The following is a 26,254-nucleotide window of genomic DNA, read 5'->3' as shown; positions in this document are numbered from 1 at the left end:
AATAGGTTGGTTTTCTGGACAGGTTGTTGCAAGCTGCAGCTCAGAGTTCTACTTTTATATATGGCCTGGCCACTGTAGGTTCATATAGTCGGTCTCTCAGGATGCACAATAGACCCTGACATTTTATAGTATGCTAAATTCCTAGTACACTCCACATTGGCCAATTTCAATTTAATGATGACTGATTTGTATTAAGACTCCACCATGTGCAGAGTATTATGTTATGGACAATACATTTTCTAAGACATAGGCACCCAATATCAGTGAGAAGCAGCCTAAGCCATTTTGGGCATCAAGAAGAAAGAAAGGTCAGATCATGTGTTGCTTAGAACTTGCACCATAGGTGCTATAGAGGGAAAGGAAGAGAGAGGCCAGTGTTCCTTTCCTCTCCCAGGTCAGGGAGCCTGGTCCCAGGTGAAAGCTTAGCCTCGCACCTTGACCTCAGGAGTTGGCACTCTGCTCTGCAGGGTCAGATCCCCAAGACCGTGTTCCAAGTCCTTCTACCTGCAGTAAGCCCGTTGCCTCTCTGCTGCAGGTGGATGATCTGAAAGCCAAGCTGGCCACCCAGGAAGTAGAGCTGAAGCAGAAGAATGAAGATACAGACAGGCTGATTCAGGTGGTAGGTGTCGAGACTGGCAAGGTGAGCAAAGAGAAAGCCATCGCGAATGAGGAGGAGCGGAAGGTGGCCCTCATCATGCTGGAGGTGCAGCAGAAGCAGAAAGGCTGTGAGGAGGACCTGGCCAAAGCAGAGCCAGCACTCACAGCAGCCCAGGCGGCCCTCAACACCCTCAACAAGGTAGGGGGACCATCTGCCAAGTGTGTTTACCCCTTGGTGCAGAGCAGACTCCTTGTCGGACCCAAAGACACTCAGTGCCTTGGGGTCCCAAAGAGATACAAGGACAAAGTTGGGGGGACTAGCTGCCCCTGGTTTATTCATTAAGCAAACAAACATTTATTTAAGCTGACTGTATCTCAGGACCGATGAGCTACCAATGAAATCCCAGAGATGTGAGCCTTAGAGCCAATCAGGACAGGAGAGGCCAACCAGGCCAGACCCCTCACCTCACTGATGAAGCCAAGACCCAGATAGGAAGGAAGACTGACTTACCTGTAGTCACAAACCTCAATATTAGGGGCTGGACTTGAACTCACATCTTCAGAATCCATGCCCAGAGATCTTGAAGCTCTGCATCTCAGGGTCATTTTTCATGCTATGTACTATTGGACATGAGCCTTTTAAAGCCCTGTGAAAATGTTTAAAATGATGAGACTTAAATGAGGTGTCAGCTCCAAAAAATGAAAAAAAAACTACAAAATCAAAATTAGCAAGTATTCAGTTGTCAGCAACATGTAACTGTGCATCAACTAAATTCAAGTCACATGCATAACCATTTGGTGGAACAAACCTGACTTTGGAAATGTATTCATAAGGCAATTTTGTTTTGATTTTTATATTTAGTTTGTGTGTCTGTGTGTGACTGGGGGAGGGGGACATGAGGCTAGCTGCTGCTTCCTTTTATTGTTTTCCATAATTAGGCTTCTTTTCCATTTGTGTAGCAATGGCTGAGGGGCAAAGGGAGAGAGGATGAAAAAGGGGCAGACAGACTGAGAAGCTGACCCTTTCTCTCCCAGACCAATTGCTAGGTCCTCTGAAGACCTTCCACCATGTACTGGGATCCCTCCCCTGCAGCTAGCTTTCTCCTCTGTCTCCTGAGTCTGATAATGCACTTGCCCTTTCACATGGACCACTTGGTCAAGGCCTCAGACAACCTATTGCCAGCTGTGCTGTGCAAGCACCTCACCTCTGGTCCATGCAAGAACCCTGTGCCTCTTTTCCCCAGGCACACCCTGACAGCATTGACCACCCATGCAGCTTACACCCTAGCTCCACATTTGGGGGCAACCAGCTATTCTCATAGACTGTTCATGTCTGGGTTATAAGTTAGACCTCAGTCTACTGTGTCACTCGAAGGGAAAACATGTAAGCTCCCCAAGTGGTCCCTCGAGACTTGATGCAAAAGTGGCAGATGCCCCACATCCTCCCACAAAGGCAGAGAGTGGGACTCATCAACAATTCCTATTAAAAATTCCCTCTTCATCTCCAACTCCCTGACTCTTTAATCCCCTTAAAGCAGGTGAAGTGTTGAAGAGTCAGAAGCACTGGGCTTCTGAAACCTGCTTTTATTAGTCCTGCCATCTCATACCTCACTTTGGAAGGCAGCAGCTATTGGCTTAGCGCCTCAGCAACTTTGGCACTGAACCAGGAACTCTGTAAAATCCTGTTGCATATAGTTACATAACAGTTGTATTTAATGTGAGATATGTGTGCATTTTAGTGTTCATGATGAAGGGTGGTAGGCTCCCTAAAAATAAGAGCACCTATGACCTAGAAAGGACTCAACTGGGCTATTCCCTACATCAGTAGAAAACACAAGATTTCTCCTCTAGGGGCTTTAGGGTATCTGTGGGGAGGCCAAGAAATGGAGGTGTATCCCAGTTATACTGCCACCTCTCAGCCTGAACCTGTGGATGCAGCCAGACTGGGCTTCCCCCTGATCCTTCACAGTGTCACCCATTCCAACCTCTAGACCTTTGATTAGACTACCCTCCCCTTCCCAGTCAGTTAGAATCCCTCTCCTTTCATTTCATTCTGCCTAAAACCTACTCATATTCCAAAATCAAACTTATTTTCTTTTTTTTTTTTTTTGAGATGGCATCTCTCATATTTATTGATCAAATGGTTGTTAACAACAATAAAATTCAGTATAGGGGGTCAATGCTCAATGTACAATCATTAATCCATCTCAAGCCTAATTCTCGTCAGTCTCCAATCTTCTGAAGCATAACGAACAAGTTCTTACATGGTGAACGAATTCTTACATAGTGAATAAATTCTTACATGGTGAACAGTACAAGGGCATTCATCACAGAAACTTTCGATTTTGATCATGCATTATGACCTATAAACAATCAGGTCAAATATGAATATTCATTTGATTTTTGTACTTGATTTATATGTTGATCCCACATTTCTCCATTATTATTATTATTTTTATTTTTAATAAAATGCTGAAGTGGTAGGTAGATGCAAGATAAAGGTAGAAAACATAGTTTAGTGCTGTAAGAGGGCAAATGTAGATGATCAGATGATCAGGTGTGTGCCTATGGACTAAGTATTAATCCAGGCTAGACAAGGACAGCAAAACATCCATGGATGCAGAAGATTTCTCTCAAAGCAGGGGGGGTGAGGTTCTTAGCCTCACCTCTGTTGATCCCCAATTTCTCACCTGATGGCCCCCCTGAGACTGTGCCTGTCTTAGGTTGTTCCTCCCTTGAGGAATCTTACCCGTCTCTGGCTAACCAGTCATCTTCCGGGGCCATACAGGGAAATGTAAAGTTGGTAAGTGAGAGAGAAGCCATATTGTTTGCAAAGGTTAGCTTTTTACTTCTTTGCAGATTTATGCCCTGTGGCTTCTATGCCCAGCACTTGTCTCGAGGTATCTTTACCACCTGGAGGAATTATGATACTCGGTAAATTCGATATGAGGCACGAATTCTATTTAAGGGTTGTAATTAGGAAGGAAGAAGAAAAGCTATAGATGTAGCATATGGAAGGAAACATGGGAGGATTGATTATTTCTTTGACATATCTTCTTGTAGAGTACCTTAAGTATGTATAGGTTTTAAACTACTAACTAATTTGCACACACATATTAACATAATAGGAATACGGTGACATAAACAAAGCAAATCTATAATTACCATCCATCTCCAGTGAAGCCAAGAAAACCATTTAGGCACCCTAGGCATTTGTGAAAATTAGTCTATGATATGATAGATATTGTCCAACTGTACTTGAACAGTCTGAGAGAAGTCAGACAAATTAAAGCAACCCATTTCTGGGATCTGTTCACATCCCATATGTTCTTTTAACCGTAGATAGTCTAAAGTCGTAAGATTTTGGAGCGCTACAACTTGCACCCCTCCCAACTCCTGGTTGAGTTCCAACAGTACAGATCCGGTCAAATTCGTTGTCTCACTGTATGCACATGCCAGCCTAGACATCTCCCTCCTCATTCCTATGGCAAGTCCAGGAGACGGTGGGCTGGATGCAGCCACAACCGCAGCATCATCCGGATCCCTGTGGAGGCTTTTTGATGATCATCCCCCGGCACAAGTCCTCCAGAGAGTGCTGATGCCGGAAGCTCCTCCTCATATCGTATCTTAGTTCATTTTCTGGGTATCCAAGCTAGGCCTTGATCTTCTGCATAGAAACAAACAGACCCTTTGCCCACACTTTGACATGCCCTCTATACCACTGTGCAGAACTCATTGGAGGTCAGCACACATTAACTGCTTTTTTTTTTTTTATTAAGAGAAAGGAATATTATCAGAACAAACTTATATTCTTGATCAAGCTCTCCCTTTTCTGATTTCCAGAGCACAAAACACATGAGACAACTTTATTAATGCATGCTCATGAAGTTTTACTGGTCATTTCCTGCCAATAAGACTAATTAATGTCTTCCATAGGATGTCTTGACACAGAGATCATCTAAGATGCCTGAGACAGGAGACTGGCTATACTGTTTACTCTGTGTGGCCCTGGGAAGGATTTTCTCTTCTCTGAGCCTCCATTTCCTCATCTATACATGGAGGTAACAGTAATCCAGTCCCCATTAGATTGTGATGCAAATTAAATGAGATGCTGCATGAAAAGTAGCAAACAGATAATAGCGACTCAGTGTTTGTTGTGATGTCATCATAACCAGAGTTATCACTTTTGTTTCCACAAAACTGGAAGCAAAGTAAACACCCATAAGTATTCTGGGTTCGTTTGTTGCCTGCTTAGTTAGTTGATGGGTTATTGGTAGAACTGAATATGTAGAGAAGTAGCTCACGGAAGTGATGGGATAGCACTGGGTTTGAGAGTCCAGCACCTCTGCCGCAGAGAAAGTATCCCTCATTCATCGTGAGTGCCTGCTGTGCACCTGGCAGTGGGGCATGCTGGCCTTTCATCGGCTGTGCAGTCTGCACAAGTGACCAGCTTGTGGAGCCCTCGGTTTCTTTCCTCTGCTGTGTGGAAAGGGGTGAATAGGAATTAATCCGCTCTTTATCTCACACTCCCATCGAATCTACTGGCAAATCCTATCACTTCTGCCTTCAAAATATACCCAGAATTCAAATGCTTTATATCTTTTCTACTACAACCACTCTTGTCCATGCCATTATCATCTCTTCTCTGGACTATTGCAATAGTTTTTTATTTTGCCTCTCTGTTTCCACCCTTGCTCAATTCTGTCCTTGTTCAATACAGCCATCTGAATAATCTTTTTGAAGCAGCTGTTAGACCACATCATCCCTCCATTCAGAATCTTCCACTGGCTTCCCACCATGTTCAGACTAAGGCCCAAAGTCCTCACCATGGCTTGCAAAGCCCTACGTGACCTTTCCCGGTCCAGCTCTATTACATCAGTTACTACTCTGCCTCTTGTCAGCACTTCTCCACCCCTGCTGACCTCATGTCTCAAATGGCCCTGGTACAGTCCCAGCCCAGGGCCTTTGAGCAAGCAATTGCCTTGCTTCTGTGTGGAATGCCCTGCCCCCAAGTATGACTCTCTCCTCTTGTTCTGTCTGGTGTTTGCCTAAAAGTTACTTTATTGGGAAACAAATAATAAAATTATTTATTAATTTCAGAAAAAAAGTCAGTATACAAGAAAGAAGGTCAATGATATTTATAATCATAATCATGTACATGCTGAACATTAATTTCACAAAAAATTTGATATAACCTTAATCAGAGGGGGACCATTAGAAGGGAAAAGAGGGCAATAAAGAAACTAATTATTAGTAGGAAGTCACTTGATAATGTCTAAAATGAAAAAACACTAACAGCATAAGCATGTTCTTTATGAATAAGGAGAGAAATCTAGAAGTGATGATGGAAGAAATTGTAAGCTGTGGCTTCTGGAGAGCTGGTGTTGGACTGTAGTGGCCATGTGCTTTGTTCTAAGTCTTATAGCTCTACTAGAGTTTTTAAACTGTCTGTATTTATTATGTTAACAGACATAAAAAGTTAAAAATATCAGTGGCTTGAGAGTACAGAGGATAGCATGACTAACTGCCTGGCCAGGTGGGAACTAGGGAAGATAAAGTCCATGAGGCAAAGAGTATAAGGATGAGCATCTTACTAGAAGGAGCAGAAGGAAAAAAAGACTATTCCAGAAAGGCGTGATGTTTGCGAACTCATGGAGGTATGCAAGGGTGTGGTGTGGCTGAACTGTGGGTACACAAGTGGGTGCCTCCAAAGGTTGTGTGGAGATGAGTGAGGTGCACTGATCAAATTGTAACCCATCAGTGGGTCCCACATAGCACTTTTTTTGAGATATAATTGACATATAAGATAATATAAGTTTCAGGTGTGCAGCCTAATGATTCAACATTGTGGAATGACCACCATTAGTCTCGCTAACATCCATCCACACATAGTTGCAGTTTTTTTCTAGTAATGAGAACTTTTAAGATCTACTCTCTTGACAACTTTCAGATATATAATATAGTATTATTAACTATAGTCACCACACATTGATTACATCCCCAGGACTTATGTATTACACAGCAGGAAGTTTGTACCTTCTGATCCCCTCACTCATTTCGCCCACCGCCCACCTGATGAAGTGGATCAGACTGTAGCTCATGTGGTAAGTACTGCATCATGAGCCCAGGCAACTTCTGGAGTATCTCCAAACCCTTCTGAGCTTACAGGACTCTGGTATCTAAGGCTCACTTCCCCATTTTCTCATCATTTTCAAAGTTAACAATAAATCTTTAGTTAATACATAAAGAACACCTGTAAATCAGAGCATGGTAGTAAATCTGTGCACATTTTAAGTCTCTGCTTTGACAGTTTTATTTCACTTTTATTGCTAAACTGAAAGAAATCCAGGATGACTTTTCCTGCCTTACTTAAGGAAGGGTTTGCAATTTCATGGCCCTTTTTCTCCCTACATAGTTACATGGTATTTTCTGTTTATTTCCTATGCATTTTTTACAGAGAACTTATTTTTTTATTATACAAATAACATATAGTGACATTTTCACCATTAGAAAGAATTCAAATAGTATAGAATATACAGGGTAAAGCCCTAGTTCTTTCCCAAGAAGGAACTCTTCTGGAGTCATTTGGGGTGTCTCTATTCCTGCAGTGTTTTTATGCCCTTGTATTTGTGCAACCACACATATAAAACATATCATATTTTAAATACAAGCAGATAATGCAAATTTACTCTCCCGCATAAAATGAGACCATTTAATGCCAATATAATACATTGATACCTCGTTTATTAGTGCTTATAATATTCTACGCAATAATTGAATTCTATTTAGCTATCCATTGTTGAGTGTTTAATTTGTTTTTTTTCCCAGTACAAATAGCCTTGTACATGCATCATTATTACATAGGTACAAATATTTCTCTGGGTCCCATGAGAAGTGCATTGCTTGATAGAATAACATGGCAGGCCGAAGAATGCTTCCTCCACCCACAAAGAGATGCACATCCTAATCACTGGAACCTGTGCATTTTACCTCACATGGCAAAAATGACTTTGTAAGTGGGATCAAGTTCAAGGTCTTGAGATTGAGGTTATCCTGGATTATCAGGTGGGCCCTAAATGCAATCACAAGGGTCCTTAAAAGAGGGAGATGAGAAGGTCAAAAGAAGATGACATGATAACAGAAGCAGGCTGGGCGTGGGGGCAGGTGATGCAATGTAGGGCCATGAGCCAAGGGATGAGACCAACCTCTAGAGGCTAGAAAAGGCAAGGACCGGATTCTCCCCAACAGCCTCTGGAAGTAACTAGCCCACCAACACACTGTAAGGGTAGGATTTTTGACCTCCAGAACAGTAGGATAATAAATGTATGTTGTTTTAAGCCACTAAATGTGTAGTAACTTGTTACAGAAGCAATAGGAAATACATATAAACAATGTGTTCCTTTTTTTTTATAAATAATGCCCAATATCTGTCAAGAATGGTTATTCTTGTTTGTAAGTTATGAATACTGCTTTTCTTGCATCCTCACCAATGTTAGATATTTTCAATCACTTCAATTTTCCTCAAGAAGAGAGCAAAACATTATTCATCTTTAAAAATTTATAAGTGGTTTCCTTCTAATGAGACTGGGCATCTTTTCAGCTATTTAGATTCCTTGTTTTCTCTGTTGTTCAGAGTCCTCATTCATTTTCTTTTAGGTGGTTTCCCTTTTCTTATTGATTCATAGTTTTTCTTTATCATTTCTACTGTTAATCCCTTGGTATCCTTGGTATATATGTTGTAAATATTTCCTCCCTGTCATTTGACTTTTAACTGAATATCAACAAGTAATATAAGCAGACTTTATAATCAATCAATTTTGAAAATTCTAGAGTCACAGAAATACATAGACTCCCTTCCTCCAGGACTTCTTAAGACCTTTTCTTATGTAATAAGCTTGATACTAAAAGTGATTGAAATAGTACAAGGAAGTAAAGCCTCAGATTACTCTAATTAATGAATAATAATGTGTGACATCTATGTAAAATACTTGCAAATCACACATACTCTGCCACCAATGGGTAAGTCTTCCATAGAGAAGACTGTTCATATAGCCACACCTACCCACAAATCAAAGAAGAAAAGCTCTGGAGTCATTTTGAGGGATGTCAAAATGGCACTTAAAACAATTCAACAGCCATTCCTTATTAAAGCTCTTAGTGAAGTAGAAATAAACAAGTACTTGGATATTTTGCTGACAGATGGCAGTCAATCCCAATCCAAGGGTAAAACATCCTATCTAATGGCAGAACATTGCAGGCATTCCCATTTGCAGAAAAGGCACAATAATGATCCTCTTCACTACTATTACTAAAAAATGTCTAGAATTTCTAACTGGTGCAATGATAAATGAAAAATAGTAACTATGTAAATATTATAAAATAGCAGACAAATGTATGTTATTCATAGATGTTCTAAAAATATAACAGAACAAATAAAAGGGAAGGGTGCCCTCTATAAAATAGTCCCTTAAACTTAATAGCTTTTTTAATATCAGCAGTAGCCAAATCAAAAATATATTTCAAAATAGCAGTCAAACACAAGGAACAAGTAAGCATAAATTAATTTGTTGGAACTGTTAGGCTGGAGAAAGGAAAAACAAGGACATGCAAACAGAACAGAGAGATGCCATAGGGGGAGAACAGACCAGACCCCAAAGTCCATGCCGTATATGGAAAGGGGACAGCTCTCCCTGAATTCCATCTTGATGTGCCAGCTAAGACCCGGATGTCAGCCTCCTCCCTCTTGGAAAGAAAAAAGTTTCTAGTTGACTATTATGTCACCTTTAGCCAATCATACCTCTCAACACCTAGGATAGCTTGCCCACTCCTCCCCCTCCTAATCCATTATAAGTGCCCCACCTCCCTAACTGGGTGTGACTTCTCTGGCCTCTGGCAAGAAGGCCACAGAACCTCACCTGGGGGTATTTAAATAAATTACCTGGCCCTTTGTTGCCTCTCTTTGCCTGCTTATTCTGGCTAGAATTTATCTTACATATGGTGCTGAAACCTGGGAGGAGTATGAGTGTGGGGCCCCGACCAGCCACCGGTGGCCCCGCCCTCTCCTTCCCCGACCCGGGACCTCAGCCTGCTCTCCGCTGCATAGATTATTTTCCAGTGAGTCCCTCAGTTTCCCCCAGTCTGCTTCCCTTCCTAAATCTGTTTCACCTGGTCTGTCCGAAATCGTAGCTATGTCCAGGTCTGGGCATTCACCCCATCCATTGCGAGTATCTGGGATACTCACCCCTGGCCCTGCGGTGGGAGAGATGTCCCTCATCCAGGCTCCTAGGCCGTCTCCTCTGACTTGGTGCGCTTGGGACGCTGGGTGCTTCTCTCAGTGGGATGTTTTTTGGGAAGTGGTTGCAGACGTGAGGAACCAGCCCATGAAAGCAGAGGCTCAGACCCTGCTGCGTTGTCTCATTTCTAATCTGGCTACTCTATGTTTGTCCTGGGAAGTCCACAAACGGAAGTTAGTCTTCCTTTGCTCTGAGGCCGGGCCTCAGTATCCCTTGGACAACCAATCTTGCTGGCACCCTGAGGGAACTTTTGATTTTAGCCTCCTCACTGACTTAACTAATTATTGCCACTGGAGCAGAAGTAGAATGAAATCGCATATGTGCAGGCTTTTTGGACTTTGCACTCCCATCAAAACCTTTATGTTAAGTGTTCTATAACTCAGATTCTCCTAGCCCGATCTTCAGTTAAAGATTGTCAGCCTCTTACTCTGCTCAGTCCTTCCTTTTCAGATCCGCCAGAAAACCTCAGTCGCCTGCCTCCCTCAGCTCGCAATCCCCTCCCCCTCTATCCACCACCATCTTTAAGTCCTTTGTCTTCACACGTGTCATCTCCATCTTAAAGTCCTGCATTCTTAACCATGCCATTGTCCTGCTCTCCTCTTCCGGTGGCTGCACCACCCCTCCCCCTCTCCTTCCACCTTCTCCGCCCTCTTCCCCCACCAGAACACGCCCCTCCCGCCCTCTAGTTCCAGAAGCCACAGACAAGAAGCTGAGAAGAGAGAAGGCAATTAGATATCAGTAACTTAAGTCTTTGTATCAGTTTGTCTATCTGTGTATATGTTTTTATGAAAAAAGTCTTGCTCACTGTAGTCGTTGTATCTCAGTTTGTACGTTTGTGTGTCTAGGTGTATAAATGAAAAATATTTTATTTAAAAACAAGTGCTTGTGAAGATTGAGCATCTAGAAATTCCAGAGAATCTAGTAAAAAATGTTAAGCATGAAAGCTAATTTGAGTTTAGCTGAAGGGGGCATGTCCCTTGTTATCAGCTGCCTAAGTTTACCTAATGTCATTTAAGTCAATGTTATCTGCTAAATCTTTTAAGAATAAAATGCTTAAAGGCTTGGCTTTGTCTAACATTCAGTAAAAGTTTTGTAAGTAATTTAGCATAGTTGCTAAAAATAAGTAAACAAGCCTAACAAATAAATATCTTAATAATAATACTGTATTAATGTATAACAGTATATGTATATATGCAAACAGCCTGAGAATTTTTGTAGTAACCAAAATTCTTAAAGTTTGCTAAGTTATATAGACATATTTTGTGCCTAATAAGAAATTGTTCTATAAAGCACATTTCCAAAAAAGATAATATACATTCATAAATGTATCAATCTGAAAAATGCTAGTGTAACAGTTTACAGTAGCCTATTTTTCAGTGTTCACTGAAGGTTAAAGTAATAGTTTTCAGTTCTGATCAAAACTACTTAAAGTAGTAAGGAAAACATTTCTGCATGCTAAAAAATATGTCTTTTGATAAAAGAAAGTTGTAAAAAGTTTGTAGAAGAATTTAATATGCTCATGCTATATAAAATTAAAGCAAATGAGTCTCAGTATCAAGTACACAGCAAAATTAGAATTTTGTTTTCAGTTAAAAAGACAAAGTTTTCTTAACTGTTAGCTCTTAATATTGAAAGATTGCAGAAAGTTCTAATTGTTTTATCAAAGCAGTTTCTTATGCTTAAAGTCTCAGTGAGTTGTCGGAGTCTTTAAGAAAATGAGATCTTAATATTAAGAGGACTAAAAGCTAAACTTTGATAACAACTGTGTAACCTTTATTTGCCTTTGAAGTACTTTGTTGTCATTCCAGTTAATTAGATAAGTGTTGCTTCATAGCAACCTATGGTCCTATTTAAGCAAGTGTCTTAAAACTTTTAACAATTTCCCAAAATCAAATTCAAAAAAGTGCTTTTGCCTCTAGTTAACTCTGATATTTTCCAGAGAACCCCTAGAACATGTCAGAATAACTTTTTCTCATTAGAGAAAATATTTAGCTAATTTAGCTTATTTATCTGATATATAATTACCTGCTTAATTGCCTGGAGGGCACTGTCAAAAGGAATGATGCTGAACTTTGTTACTGAATGTTTTGTGTTACAGAAATATCAGAATTTCCTTATGTCAACTGTCTTACAGTAAGCTCTCATCAGATCTTTAACTACGGTCATTTGTAAGTCTTCTGTCATCTATACTCACTGTTTTATTACTCCTAAACTAGTAAAGAACTAGATTTCAACAGAACAGGTATTGGTTACATAAGATTAAGTAAGCTAAAGAAGATGATTTCCTGCTTTTTGTTTCAAATGTTGTTGATAAAGTGTTTTAAGCTTTTTCTCTTAAGCTGACAACAGTTTAGTAAATGACTGTCTCTATAAACAGAATTGAAACTTTATCTTTCTCTCTACCTGAACCCTCAAGAATTTAAAAGCTTTCAGTATTTTTATGTTTCATGGTAGTATGTTTATCTGCATAAGTTCAATAAGAACCTGCATTCCTTGTAAGAGGACCAATTAAAAACACACGTTATACTACCAAGGCTTTGACTGGAATGTCATACCTGAGAGACACGTGCATAAACTCAGATATGTACAGCTTTAAGGAACAAAGGTTGACTTTATAAAGCCAACAAAGCCCCTTAAAAAATTGGCCTGGTACCTTGCTTACAGAGTTCCCAGCAGCCTTACCAGGTGAGTAAGGAAGGTCACTTCCTGGCAGGAATGTCTTGGGAACCTCAAAAAGAGAGGAATTCACCCAAATGTACAGGTACTGCAGGCACAACCTGACGACAAGTCTGGCTTGGCTTTCTGGCCTCAAGAAGCCTTTAAAAGTCCAATCTGAAATTCCTTATAAAAAGTTCCAGCAAAGCATATTTAAAAGAGCCTATGTAATCAATTGCTCTTCTTGCCGCACTTATGTAAATAATCAAGCCAACTGTTAATTATTTTCTTAATCTGGCTACTTCTAATAAAAATAAGGGTGATTTTAGAGAAAAGTATTGTTTCAATAATGCAGTCTTATCTATACTAAATCCTAATTAGAGTTATTGAGATGTAAACTCGATCCAGAATTCCAGTTCCCTATAATGGCCTGGCTAATGCCTCTACTGGGCCCCTTAATAACAGTTTGTGGTTTACTCTTAGTTGTCCCTTGTGTCCTCAGGTTCCTCCAACAGCGGCTAACCCAGATGACCGGAGTCGCCACCAACCAGATGTTACTTCACCATTACGCACCTCTTCCCACTGAACCCCCTCCTTTAGCCTAATACCAGCCTCAAACCCCCATGACGCCCCTTGTCAGCCAGAAGCAGCCAGATTGAGTCATCACCCATTATGACCAAAAGGCTGGGATGTTAGGCTGGAGAAAGAAAAAACAAGGACATGCAAACAGAACAGAGAGATGCCATAGGGGGAGAACAAACCAGACCCCAAAGTCCATGCCGTATATGGAAAGGGGACAGCTCTCCCTGAATTCCATCCTGATGTGCCAACTAAGACCCGTATGTCAGCCTCCTCCCTCTTGGAAAGAAAAAAGTTTCTAGTTGACTATTATGTCACCTTTAGCCAATCATACCTCTCAACACCCCCTAGGATAGCTTGCCCACTCCTCCCCCTCCTAATCTCTTATAAGCGCCCCACCTCCCTAACTGGGTGTGACTTCTCTGGCCTCTGGCAAGAAGGCCACAGAACCTCACCTGGGGGTATTTAAATAAATTACCTGGCCCTTTGTTGCCTCTCTTTGCCTGCTTATTCCGGCTAGAATTTATCTTACAGGAACCATGCAATGAAAACTACATATCTTTGTTGAGGGGTATGAAACCAGGCACGGATAGACAAATGTAAATACCAAATTCATGTATAAGAAGATTCAGTTCTGTATGGATGCTGCTACTAATAATTTAAAATTTAAATATGTCAAATTTAACTCCTGTTTGATTTCTGGTTTATTCTTTTCTAACATCATTATAAGTTCATAGCATTTAGCCAGCTATTAAATATTTAATAATCTAAATGTCCAACAATAAGGAGTTAGCTAAATTATGCATATCTAAATGAGAGAAAACAGGGCATACTTTATTGAAATTCATGCTTTACAAAAATAATAACATGAAAATATTTAAGATACAGTTTTCAGTGAAAATCAGGTTCAAAAATAGTACAGTGATTTGTGTGTATATATATATATATATATATATATATATACACACGCACATATGAATGAGCCAGATATATGTTAGTTCATATATATATTCATTCATTATCTTTCTTTTCTGTCTCTCTCTGTTAGTCTGTTATATAATCTATATAATGAACCTAACCAATGTTTATCTCTGGGTAGTAAACTCATGAATGATCCTTGTTTTCATCTTTGCCAAATATTTCATAATAAATATTTAGTTTTTAAATAAAAGGACAAAACAGTGTCACCTTGTAAAAGAGTTAACAATAAGGAAGAGAACAAAACTATAAAAGAACTAGCAAAATTATCATAAGGCCATATGGATGTTAATACACGTGAAAGACCCTTCTAAGCATGGAAACAAAGGATGCTATTATGACATCATCTGGAAAAGGATTATTAAATTTGGCTACATAAAACCTAAATTTCCATGTATCACAGAATGTCATAAACAAAACTTGTGAATTTAAAAAAGAGTTAATACCTTAGTTCAGTGTGTCAGGAGCTCTTATAAACTGTGCTGGATCTCTTTGTCTCCCCTCCCATTCTCTTTCCCCTTCCCCAGCATTTTTCTCCATGACCTTGGAGAATGACTTTCATGGACGACATTCAAGGCCCTTCCTTGCCCTGTAGCTTCCAGGCATCTTTGGCCAAGATGAGCACCAGCAGGAAATTGCAGGAAGGGAAAGAGAGCGTGATCAAGATATTCATTCCTTTGGCCCCAACCTGCCTTCAGCTGAAGGTTACAAGCTCCTGCCAGGTTTCCTGTCCATGGAATTGGGATTGTCTCTGCCCCCAGGTGCTGCTATCCACAACTTCACATTGTTGCTTCAGGCCCAGGGGTGGGCATGGAGCCACCCAGTTCCACCAAGCCCATCATTACTAGACCTGGGTAATACACTGTCTCTTAGGGTCCTTCAATCTATGCTCTTCTAAATGGCTCCTTTAGTTAACTCTCCTCAAATTAGCCAGTGTGTTGTGTCATTTTTATGCCTGCAGGGATGCTGACTAATTAAGTAACCAAAAAGAAAAAGACAAACACCCCAGTGGAAATGTGGGCAAAGGTCAATATCAAACAATTCATACAGCAAAAAAGTCAAGTAGCTTAAAAACATGGAATGTTTAGCATCACTAGTAAACATATATATGCACATATGTACACATATATGAACTAACCCAATGTTATGATACCATTTTCAGCCTACCAAACTGGAAAAAAAATTTTTTTAATGATGTTACGAGATGTTGAAAAGGGTGGGATTGTTTATCCACTCTCTTAAACACCAGTGACTGGAACTGGAGTTTCTGAGAAATAATATGATCACATGTACAAAGAACACTAACATGTTCCCACCCTTTGACCCAGGAAATGGACTTTTAGGAATTTATCCAAAATAAATAATCCAAGATTTTCACAAAGATATATATTGAAGAATTTGTAGCAAAGTATCATCCATATGGTAAATTAAAGAAATGACCTAGGTTTCCAGAAAATGAATATGTTTGGCATAAATTTCAGTTCACTTACTTGATGGTATACTTTCAAAACCCTGTTCAAGAAGAGTAACTAGTGAGTTTCTCTCATACCTCTTTTTGAAATGATCAGTAAGTTCTGCCTGCAGCATCTCCAAAGACCCATTCACTGCTCACCACCTCCAGTGGCCCACTCAGCCTTAGTCTCCCACCTGGAGAACCACACATCTCTCTGATCTGTCCTTCCTGTCCACTCCTGCTCTGCCACAGTGGGTCCAGTCCACAGGGCAGCAAGCCCCCGAAGCAAAACTGGATAATTCCCCTCCCTGCCTAAAATCCTCCAAGGGCTTCCCACTGAGGTCAGAATGAGATCAACCCCTGCCCGTGGCTCTGGGTCCATCCCACCCCTATGGTCAGGCCCTAAGTGCTTCTCCTCTCATCGCCACTCTCCGGAGCCCCACACCACACAGCATGGCCCTGCTTGTTCTGCTTCTGGCCTCTGCACTTGCAGACTTTCTGCCTGGACAGGCCCCCCTGCAGGCCTCTCTAGAGCTGTCTCTTTCCTGTCATTTGCATCCCAGCTGAAATGTCAGGTTCTCAAAGTGGCCTTCCCAGACCCACCTCCCCCGCCAAAATGGTATCAGCACTTCTCAAGAGTCCACTATCCCATTTGCCCTCGTTTTTTACCAAAGCACTTCTCAGTATCCAAATCATCAAAGGTTTACTCTTCGCTGCTGATCTCCCCCAGCTGCATGAGCAGAAGGACTTCGCCTTTCTCATTCACCATTTTGCATGAGTGACAATGCGCACACATCTGTTCATTCAGTTATTCACTCAACAACCTGTTGACTGCTTTCTGTGGGCAAGGCCCTGCTCTGGGTGCATTGTAATGCTTTCGTGAACAAAGATCCCTTCCTCTATGAAGGTTATATTCTAACACAGGTGAGAGTGAGAGACAGGAAGCATAATGTAAAGTAATTTATACAATCGATTAAAAAGTAGCAGACTCTGTGGATAAAAAGAATAGCAGAGAGCAGAGTAAGGAAGTGCTCCGGGGCTGGAGCTGGAACAGCGGGGAGGAGGAGGCCGAAGGCTGGAGGGTGCAGTGTTGAAGGTGATCAGGGTGGACCTCCTTGAAAAGGAGGCATTTGCATGAAAACTTGAAGAAGGACAAATTCATCAGGCAGATACCTGGGAAGAGCAGTCAGTGCCCAGCCTGCTACAGCAAGCCCCTAAGGCGGGAGTGGTGTTGAGGGAGGGGAACATGCCTGGTGCTTGTCACTGAAAACCACATCTGCCTGCTCAGAAATCTTTCTTCATCCTGTGCCCCTATTCTGCCAATGAACCACATCCGCTTGCCCCATGGGGATTGACTACAGGAGCCCCATCTAACTAAGATCATTTCCCAGGACTTTTTTGACTTACAGTGGAGAAAAGACCACCTTCCTTTCTGGTTGCAAATGATGGATGGGAACCTGGAGCTGCCAATTTTACTCATGCGGTTTGATCGTTGACCACACATGTTGCTGAGTACTTACTGTGTGTCCACTTCTGTTCTAGGCACCAGGAGTACTGCAGTTACTGTAGAGGAATGCAGGGAACAGGGCAGAGCTACCCAGTTTTTGTAGAAACTACATGAGGCTAACATTCCTGGACCCTGCCCTAAGTTATATAACTAGAAGTAAATGACCCCCCTGGGGTCGAAACTCATGATAAGTCACATAGGAATGCTTGTGCAAAGGTCAGGCACCTGGTGTGTCCTTGTTCCAATTTTATTGGCCAAAGTATAGAATGGGTTTCAAATTCATTGGTTGGGGTAATGTGCGGGCTCTGGTGCAATGACTGTAGAAATCCCATATAAACCATACCTAAAGTTGCTTGGGGGTCAGCAGTTCGGACTCGGCCTGCGTGTCAGGGGAAGTGCTGTCGACCCCAGCTTGCTGGCTGAATAAAGACTTTGCTTGGATTTTCATCTCCATGTCCATGTGGCTTGTTCTCTGGGAAACCCCGGAGTCCTGGACCCTAACATTTGGGGGCTCATCCAGGATCCGCGCGGCTTCCCTGAGAACAGAGGACAGCTGGAGGCAAAGTCTAATTGTCCAGACGGGGCAGTGTAATTCGAGGGTCGCTCCCTCATGTCTGCATAAATCCATTATAAAGCGAGAGTAGCCATCCTGTGTATGGTCTCAGGTTAGTGACCCCAAGTGAGGAAGTCCGGGTTGATAGTCCCAGCCCCCAGGTTAGCAACCCCGGGTGAAGCCCAGGTAACCAATCCTGGCCCTAGGGCCCGAGTGACTTGGCCTTAGGAAAGCAAGTCCGATCGGCAGGAACCTGGCGCCCGAGGAGGAAAGTGTCGAGCTCGTCACCCTGTGGCAGTCCGAGTGGACGCCTTTCGAGAGAATTACAAGAGTTTTTAAAGATCCTGAAAGTGGTGAGTGTGGTGTGCACCAGAGTGAAAGAAGGACCGGTCCGAATGAGTGCGATCAGATGTAGTGTGTGTGCTTAGTATTATCATTGATTGTTTTATTGTGTTTTGGTTTCGGTTTATATTTCTTTCTGCGCTTTTTATTTTAAGTCTCCCTGCTCTAAAGTTCCTCTGTTCTTTCTGTTCCTCCTCTCTGCCACTAAATCATTCCCCGGGGTCAAGGGTCGGGCAATTAAGAGCCATTAGGGCGCCCGCCGTAGAAGACTCCTGTGACAGGATGAGGGGGTCACAGCCACGAATCCCAGATAAATTTGCGTCCCCCACAGAAGAAAAAAACTGCAACAACAGGCACCCATTCACAAGCACATACCCCAGTCATCTTGTTAGAGTAGCATCTCTACCTTATACCCTTGTCTCCCTCGTATTTTTCACTATAGGCCAGACTCAGGCTACTCCTAAAGGCCTGATCCTTTCCCGTTTTCCGAAGGTTAGGAAACAGGCCCTGAATATGGGTTTTAGCATCGAGAAAGGTAGGCTCGATGCTTTTTGCTCGGCTGAGTGGCCTTCCTTTAGAGTAAGCTGGCCAACCCAGGGGTCTCTTTCCGTGGACCTTATTGACAAGGTCAAAGCCGTTATCTCCTTGCCAAACCCTGAGGGCCACACTGACCAACTTCCCTATATCCTGGTTTGAGAAAATTTGACTAAGAATCCCCCTTCCTGGCTGAGGCCCTTTTTAGTGGAGAAACCTCACACCGACCCACCAAGAGCCTCCGTCCTAGTTGCCCAGGAAGATTTAAAGTCCCCTAATCGCAGGGCCAAAAACCTGAGTGCGCCGCCTCTCCTCCCTGACAGTTCTCCTCTTTACCCCCTTCTGCCAATTGAGCGGCCACCCCCGTATGCGGAGGAAAGGGGTGAAGCTGCCGGGAAGATAGAAAATGAGGCTAGGGAACTCAGCGGGAACCAGGCGACCATGGCTTACCCAGACTTTTCAGCAGAGGGAGGCAGGAAGCCGGAAAGAGCTTCCCCACACTTCCCCGCCCTGGCTCCACGCTGGACGCCAGGTAGAGTGGGAGGAATGCAGTTAAGGCCTCAGGGGACCAGGGAACAAGAAGGGGAGGCTCCCTCCTCCACCTCAGAAGGAGCAGTGCCGGTTCTGCCTGTGCGTGCCATCGGTACAGGCATCGCTCAACAATATCAATACTGGCCCTTTTCATCTAGTGACCTCTATAATTAGAAGACTCAGAACCCTCCCTTCTCAGAGGATCCCAAGTGTCTTATAAGTCTGGTAGAGTCCATTATGTTTACCCATCATCCCACATGGGACGACTGCCAGCAATTGCTCCGCACTCTCTTCACGACGGAAGAGTGACAGCGTATCCTCAATGAGGCCAAGAGAAATGTCCTCAGAGAGAATGGAAGACCCACTACCCTCCAGCCCATCATCGACGAGGCGTTCCCACTTACACGCCTGGATTGGGACTTCGAGACTGCAGAAAGTAGGGAGCGTCTCTGGGTCTACCACCAGACTCTGATGACTGGTCTCCGGGTGGCCGCCAGACGGCCCACTAACCTAGCTAAAGTAAAAACTATTGTTCAGAGAGAAATGGAAAGCCCAGCCGCGTATCTAGAAAGGCTGTTTGACGCTTACAGGCAGTATACCCCCATAAACCCAGAAGCAGAGGAACATAGATCAGCTGTAGTCCTCTCATTCATCAACCAGGCAGCCCCCGATATCCGGAAGAAACTGCACAAGCGGGAGGACCTGGGGGAGATCTCTATTAGGGAACTGCTGCAACAGGCGGAGAAAGTCTTCAATGCTAGGGAAACTCTAGAAGATAGAGAGGAAAAGCTGAAGAAAGAGAAATAGGTAATGCAGGAGAAAAATAAGAAAGAAGACAGAGAATTCCAGAAGAAAGATAACAAGAAGCAGAGGGAGGAGATGGCCAGGATATTCCTGGCCAGGGTGAAAGAGAGCCCTAGGCCACATCGTAGAACAGGACCCCGCCAATCCCGACTAAGACGAGATCAATGCGCCCTGTGTAAGAGATATGGACATTGGAAGAGGGAGTGCCCCAAAAAGAGAGAACAAAGAAGAGGGAACCCCGTTAAGACCCTGCACCTAGGAGAGGAAGATTGACAGGGACGGGGCTCGGCACCCCTCTCCGAGTCCTAGGTAACCCTGTGCGTAGAGGAGACTCCCATTGGGTTCATAGTAGATACTGGGGCACAGTATTCAGTTCTCAACCGAGCCCATGGTCCCGTAAATCCAGGACGCACAAGTATAGTCCAGGGAGCGACAAGGTCCGAGAAATGTGCCTGGACTACTAGCAGAAAAGTGGACCTAGGAAGGCATCAGGTCTCTCACTCATTCCTAGTCGTACCCGAAAGCCCCGCACCGCTGCTGGGCAGAGACTTATTAACCAAAGTCGAGGCGCGCATCCATTTTGAACCCGAAGAGATAAAGATCATGGACAAAGGAGGGCAGCCCCTACAACCGGTGCATGTGTTAACTCTGTCCCTGGCCAATGAACACTATCTGTTTCAGGTGGATCAAGAAAAGGGGGGGCCAGGGAGAAATGGACTCTTGGTTGCAGAAGTTCCCTTCCGCATGGGCTGAAACCGGAGATATTGGTCTTGCCAAACATCTGCCCCCAGTTGTTGTTTAACTCAAAGCCGTGGCCCTACCCATCCGGGTCCGGCAGTACCCAATACCAGAAGAGGCTAGGAAAGGGATAACACCCCATATTCACAGACTGTTGGAGGCAGGAATCCTTAAACCCTGCCAATCTGCCTGGAATACGCCCCTGTTCCCAGTAAGGAAGCCTGGCAGTAGAGATTATAGACGGGTGCAGGACTTGCGAAGAGTTAATGAAAGGATAGAAGACATTCACCCCACAGTGCCCAACCCTTACACCCTACTCAGTCACCTGCCACCCTTACATGTGTGGTACACTACACTGGACTTGAAGAATGCCTTCTTCAGTATTCCGCTCTCTGAAGTTAGTCAGCCTATGTTTGCCTTTGAGTGGCAGGAGCCAGGGAGAGGAAGAAAAGGGCAGCTTACCTAGACTAGACTGCCACAAGGCTTCAAGAACTCTCCCACTTTATTTAATGAAGCCCTAAGCCAAGACCTGGAGCCCTTCCGCAGGAGCCACCCCCGCATGACACTGCTGCAGTATGTAGATGACCTGTTGCTGGCTACAGAAACCCGTGAGGAGTGCGAAGAAGCCACAGGGAACTTGCTGGCTGAACTGGGCGAACTGGGATATCGAGCCAGCGCCAAGAAAGCCCACATCTGTCAGAGGTCAGTGATCTACCTGGAGTACAGAATATCTAACAGAGCAAGATGGCTATCACAGGCCATGAAACAGACTATTCTGACTATCCCCATTCCTTCCTCACCCCAGGGAGTGAGGGAATTTCTTGGCTCAGCCAGGTTCTGCAGGCTCTGGATTCCAGGGTACGCAGAAATAGCCCGACCGCTATATGAGGCAACCAAAGAAGGGCTGGGCTGGCAATGGAATCAAGAGCAACAGGAGGCTTTTGACAGATTAAAAGAAGCTCTCCTCCAGGCCCCCGCCCTATCTTTGCCAGACCCAGAAAAACCCTTCATCCTGTTTGTAGATGAAAAGAAGAGAGTGGCAAAAGGAGTCCTGGCTCAACAGCTGGGCCCGTAGAAGAGACCTGTGGCCTATTTGTCCAAGCGCCTACACCCAGTGGCCTCTGGATGGCCACCTTGTCTGCGTATCCTAGCAGCCCTTGCTCTACTAGTAAAAGAGGCAGACAAGCTGACTTTTGGCCATAACTTGAGGGTAACAGCCCCACATACTGTGGAAGAGATTCTCAAGCATCCTCCAGGAAAATAGATGACGAATACAAGACTCACCCACTACCAAGAGCTCCTACTAGATTCTCCACGAATTGCCTTCTCTGACCCAGTGACCCTAAATCCTGCCACCCTTCTGCCAGAACCAGATCTGTCGACCCCCATCCATGACTGTAGAGACATCCTTTCCGACTTTCCGAGATTATCCAGGTGCGAGCAGACCTGAAAGACACACCATTACCAAACTGTGAGCTAAACTGGTATACGGATGGGAGCAGCTTTGTACAAGAGAGAGTCAGAAGAGCAGGGGCAGCAGTAGTAACCCGTGAAAGGGAAGTTGTCTGGAGTGCAGCTCTGCCCCCTGGCACCTCAGCACAGAAGGCGGAACTTATTGCTCTCGCTGAGGCCCTGGAAAGAGCAGAAGGCAAGCGGGCCAACATTTACACAGATAGCAGATATGCCTTTGGCACTGTCCATGTCCACGGTGCCATCTACTGAGAAGGAAGATTCCGTTCCGCAGAAGAGAAGGGACTGAAGAATCTGTAAGAAGTCCAAAGACTACTAGCCGCCGTCGAAAAACCCAAAGCAGTAGCAGTTATACATGTACCGGGCCACCAATCCAAGAAGACACCTGAGGCCATCGGCAACAACCATGCTGATGCAGAAGCTAAGAGGGCAGCCCTCTCAGACTCCCTTGTACTTGCAGCCCTCGAAATACCCATACCTGAACTGCCCGCCTTGCCACCCAAACCTGAGTATTCCCCCCAGGATCTTAAGTAGATTAAGAAACAAGTATCGAGAGAAGTGTCTGAAGAAAGAAATTAGAGGAGAGACCAAGAGAGTAAGTTAATCCTGCCAGAAGCATTAGGACAATACATGCTTACTAATCTGCATAAGTCCACCCATCTAGGCTAGAAAAAGCTGCTCAGCCTTTTTCAGTCTGCGCAGTTGGTGTTTCCCCACCAGAATGAGGCAGCTCGTCAGATCACAAAAAAATGCGGTAGCTGTGTAATGCTAAGACCAGCTCCAAGAGGGCTGCACCCGGCAGGTACCCAGGAAAGGGGGAGAGCTCCAGAGAAGAACTGAGAAATAGACTTCACCGAAGTAAAACCAAGAAAGTACAGATATAAGTATTTACTAGTTATGGTAGATACCTTCTCTGAGTAAGTAGAGGCTTTTCCAACCAAGCATGAGACTAGCCAGGTAGTAGCAAAAAAATTAATTGAAGAAATCATCCCTAGGTATGAGGTCCCTGAAGCTATAAGTTCTGATAATGGCCCGGCTTTCATTGGCAAAATCCTGCAAGCATTAGCCCGAGCTTTGGGAATAAATTAGAAGTTACACTGTGCTTATAACCCACAAAGCTCTGGGCAGGTAGAAAGAATGAATCGGACCCTAAAGGAGACCCTTTCTAAATTGGTATTGGAGACTGGCGGGGACTGGGTGACCCTCCTTCCCTTAGCTATCTTCCACGCTTGAAACTCCCCCTATGTACATGGTTTAACTCCATTTGAGATAGTGTACGGGGCTCCTCCACCCATAATTCGGCGAGTGCAGCTTCCTGGTGCAGAAGACCCAGCCCCTGACTATCTGAATGTGTTGCAGGCTCTCGCCAAAGTGCAGCAGGAAATCTGGCCCCTGATCAGAGCATATTACGAAGGCAGGAAAATTCCGAGCCCGGAACATGGCATAGTCCCAGGGGATACAGTATAGGTCAAAAGACACCAAGTAAGGACTCTTGGACCCAAGTAGAAAAGACCTTACGTTGTATTGTTTACCACCCCCACTGCTCTCAAGGTTGACAGTATCGCTCCTTGGGTGCATCACACCCACGTTCAGAAAATCCTGCCTCACAAGAACCCGGGTGATCACGAGGAAAAGTAGAAAGTGCAGCTGCATCCTGCAAATCCCCTGAAACTACACCTAAGCCGAAGATGAAGAGGATCCTGCTGATAAGTGCCTTCGTATAGACTCTCGAAGAAGCTACATCGGTGAAGCTGATTCCAGGGCCCGCAAGAAAACCGGGTTCGAGTCTCTCCAGGTTAAGTAACCCGTTATGAGAAATGGTGCAGGCATTCGCAGAGACTCTGAACCGCACCACTCCCTCCCTCACTGATCCCTGTTAGTTACGCTATCCAGGTTCAACCCCCTTCTATGAAGCAATCAGGATAAATGGCTCCTACACCATTAACGACTCCTATCCCACTTATTGGGACAGGGGGCCGAGGGGACTTACAATCGCTCAGGTCTCAGTCGCAGGAATGTGTGTAAGCTCAGTCCCAATAGTCCGGAGCCAGTTATGCTCATCCTACACGTACAATACATGGAAGCAGGACAAGTGGATTATACCCTCCTCGGGTTAGTGGCTCTGTTTAAAGACAGGCCTCACCCCAGCCATATCCACCTCTGTGTTTAATGCTAACAGTGAGTTTTGTGTACTTGTGGCCATTCTACCACACCTAGTATATCTTTCTCATGAGACCCTCCTTTCTTATTGGGAAGAATGGCCGAACCTCCACCGGGAAAAAAGGGAAGTTATTACCGCCTTGACCATTGGGGCCCTTTTTGCCCTAGGTATGGCAGAGGCTGGCACAGGGGTCGCAGCCCTTGTAACTCGAGAACAGGGGCTCACAGCTCTGAGGCGGGCTGTCGACAGAGACCTAGAACAACTTCGACAGACAATATCAGACTTAGAACAATCTCTTACTTCCTTAGCTGAAGTAGTCCTACAAAACAGAAGGGGCCTGGACCTCCTGTTCTTAAGAGAAGTGGACTGTGCGCGGCCTTAAAGGAAGAGTGTTGCTTCTATGTAGACAAAACAGGTGCAGTCAGAGATTCCCTGGCCAAACTAAAGAAAGATCTAGAGAAGAGGCGTAAAGAATATGACAGTAGCGAAAGCTGGTTTAACTCTTAGTTCAAATACAAACTTTAGTTCACTACCCTTCTCTCGGCTGTTACAGAGCCACTAGTCATTCTGCTGTTATTGCTTACGATTGGTCCGTGCATAGTAAATAAGCTGCTTAGATTTGTGCAGGAAAGAGTTAACGCCATCCAACTTCTGGTCCTTTGACAGAGATATCAGGCCCTGGATGCCGCTGTGGAAGATTCCTCAGTCTAATCAAGAAAAGGGGAGAATGTAGAGGAATGCAGGGAACAGGGCAGAGCCACCCAGTTTTCATAGAAACTACGTGAGGCTAACATTCCTGGACCCTGCCTTAAGTTATATAACTAGAAGTAAACGACCCCGACCCCCCTGGGGTCGAAACTCGTGATAAGTCACATAGGAATGCTTGTGCAAAGGTCAGGCACCTGGTGTGTCCCTGTTCCAATTTTATTGGCCAAAGTATAGAATGGGTTTCAAATTCATTGGTTGAGGTAATGTGTGGGCTCTGGTGCAATGACTGTAGAAATCCCATATAAACCATACCTAAAGTTGCTTAGGGGTTGGCAGCTCGGACTCGGCCTGCGTGTCAGTGGAGGTGCTGTCGACCCCAGCTTGCTGGCTGAATAAAGACTTTGCTTGGATTTTCATCTCTGTGTCCGTGTGGCTTGTTCTCTGGGAAACCCCGGAGTCCTGGACCCTAACATTACAAGACAGATGGGGTTCCTGTCCTCAGAAAATAGAGGAAGATAGTAATTCAACAGGAAAAGGTGGCAATCATTTCCGATTGCCCTGAGTTCTCTGAAGATCGGGTGCTTGGGAAGGAAGTGACTGGGAAGGGGAAGTTTGCAGTATTTCTGAGTGTGGGGCTTCTGAATTGGGATCTTGATGGATGAGAAACGATCAGCCAAGCAAAGGGTTAGGAAGAGGTGTTCCAGGGAGAGGTCCTGCGGTGGGAATGAGCTTGGCAATCAGTATGCTGGAAAGGGAGGACTGTGGCTACAGCTTAGTGAAAGATGGAGAAAGTGATGCAGGGTGACGTCAGAGAGGTACGTCATAGGCCTTGTAACACGAAGAAACCAGTGTGTCAAACAGAAACCCGCTCAGGGAGAAACAGAAACAAGAGAAGGTCCAGAAAGTCCTGCAAGCATTCAAAACAGTGCCACGCCTCCTTGCCGCAGCTCCAAGCCCATCCTCCCAGATTCATGAGCCCGAAAAATTCCCATCTGTGTTCAGCTAGAGTTCTTGCCACTAATACCAAAAGGTTGAGATCAATAGGTAGATGCATATGAATATAAAGAAGACTGGACGGAATTGGACTGAAATATTAACAATGATGCATCTGGGTTATAGAACTCAATTTCATCTTTAAGCATTTTTATATTTTCTTGATTTAGCACATGGAACTTAAACTATCTTAAAATTGTGGGGGTTTTGTTTCCATTGCATTTTCTCACACTGCCCCCTTTCACCCAGAGGAGGCCACTATGATGGGTCTGCTAGCCTACCACCCGCCAGGACTGTACTTCCTTCCTGCCCCACCAAGTGTGTCATGACAAAATGGGGAAAGTTTCAAAAGTACATG

The 26,254-nt window shown here is 44.1% G+C and overlaps 1 pseudogene; it reads left to right on the top strand.

Annotated features, from left to right (window-relative positions):
• The window catches only part of LOC108387707 (dynein axonemal heavy chain 9-like), a 353,770-nt pseudogene that overhangs the window by 236,617 nt on the left and 90,899 nt on the right, over positions 1-26,254 (top strand).

The sequence above is a fragment of the Manis javanica genome, chromosome 4 (assembly GCF_040802235.1).
Source record: "Manis javanica isolate MJ-LG chromosome 4, MJ_LKY, whole genome shotgun sequence".
NCBI classification, from domain to species: domain Eukaryota; kingdom Metazoa; phylum Chordata; class Mammalia; order Pholidota; family Manidae; genus Manis; species Manis javanica.
This window is presented reverse-complemented; position numbering and strand designations above follow the sequence as displayed.